Here is a 1,751-nt window from a genome sequence, read left to right on the forward strand (position 1 = left end):
AGGAGAGGAGAAATTACAGCTAAACAGGAGCACTGCAAAAGTGTTAAAACAGCCTTGGCCACGAAGTGCACAAAGCAATAAAAACTTAAGGTCCTTAAGGTGTTAACAAGCAGCTAATCCACATTGTGTGTCATAAAAATTTATTTGTAATAGTAATTAGTTTCCTGAATACCTGATGCATCTGAGATTGTGTAGGACTAGAATTTTATACCGCTGCTTTATGCCAGGGCACTGATTTTTTTATATGTATTTTTTTCTCAACAGAGTAAACATGAGGCGGTACCTTTTCAGGCTGGAAACCATAATCCTTTTCTGCGTGGGTCTTGTGGGGATTCTTTTCATATTAAATGAAAATGATGAGCTTCTGGAGATAAGGGATATAGAGGATTTTAAGGTCACCCGCAGTTCCCATCATGCTGCCCATTCAGCAGTTCCACAAATGGAGTGGGTTTCCAAGTGCCAGATAAATATGTCTGTGGAGAACCTCCCTGATTTTAACACCTTACCACCACATATCAAAGACTTCTTGAGGTATAGGCACTGCAAGAGTTTCCCTCAGATCCTTAACTCGCCTATGAAGTGTGGAGGTCCTGCAACATCTAAGGATGTCTTCCTACTACTTGCCATCAAATCTTCCCCAGGGAATTATGAAAGAAGAGCTATCATCCGTCAGACATGGGGGGTAGAGGAGTCCTACAGAGGTGCCAAAGTGAAAAGAATATTTATTTCTGGCATTGTCAGTAATACGATTGAAGACAAAAGAATGAGACACTTACTGGCAATTGAGAGTCAAACATATGGTGATATTTTGCAATGGAATTTCTTGGACACGTTTTTCAATCTGACCCTAAAACAAGTCCTTTTTCACCAATGGCTAGAAGCTAACTGCCCAGGAGCCCATTTCATTTTCAATGGAGACGATGATGTCTTTGTTAACACCTTTAATGTAGTCTCATATCTGAGTGGGCTGGGGCAAGAAGGAGCAGATCGTCACCTCTTTGTTGGACAACTGATAGCCAACGTTGGCCCTATACGGGAGTCGTGGAGCAAATATTATGTCCCAGTGCAAGTGACCAGTTCCAATTCCTACCCAATGTACTGTGGAGGTGGAGGCATCTTGATGTCTAAATTCACAGCCCATACAATATACAATAACTCTCTTGGCATACAGTTGTTTCCCATTGATGATGTGTATCTGGGCATGTGCCTTGAGAAAGCTGGTTTGGTACCAGCCTCTCACATGGCCATGCGAACAGTGGGAGTAAGAGTGCCATCTGATAAATTGGACTCATTCAATCCTTGTTATTATAGGGAACTTTTGATGGTACATCGTTTTGTACCCTATGAAATGCTGGTTATGTGGAAGGCTGTACAAGACCCAGATCTTAATTGTGGCCAGAAAAGAAGTGTCTATATTGGCATGTAAGATATTCTAAAGTTAACATCCACATCATAAACTGGATGTGTAACTATTTTTATGGCACATTTATTTAAAAAAAAAATTCTGGTACCCAATACCAAACTTACCAAATTATATATATATGTGTGTGTGTGTTTTACGTTCTTGTAGATGTAGTTCTGTGCAGGAGGATGGCAAATAAACTGCACTGTTCTGCCATGAATCAGTGAAGGGAGATGGGACCCTTGCCATACAGTCATCTAAATAGGATTCCTGTGATCTAACGACCCAAACATACTACAAAGCTGACGTCCACCAGCGATGAGTCTTGAAATTGATCAGCTGGTAGGGT

At 41.0% G+C, this 1,751-nt stretch overlaps 1 pseudogene; it reads left to right on the forward strand.

Annotated features, from left to right (window-relative positions):
• Positions 1 to 271: 271 nt before the first annotated feature.
• On the forward strand, positions 272 to 1,426 carry LOC149289492 (N-acetyllactosaminide beta-1,3-N-acetylglucosaminyltransferase 3 pseudogene; annotated as a pseudogene).
• The last annotated feature ends 325 nt before the right edge of the window (positions 1,427 to 1,751 follow it).

This window comes from Sceloporus occidentalis, unplaced genomic scaffold, assembly GCF_023333645.1.
Source record: "Sceloporus occidentalis isolate IW3139 unplaced genomic scaffold, rSceOcc1.0.p SCAF_45, whole genome shotgun sequence".
NCBI lineage: Eukaryota > Metazoa > Chordata > Lepidosauria > Squamata > Phrynosomatidae > Sceloporus > Sceloporus occidentalis.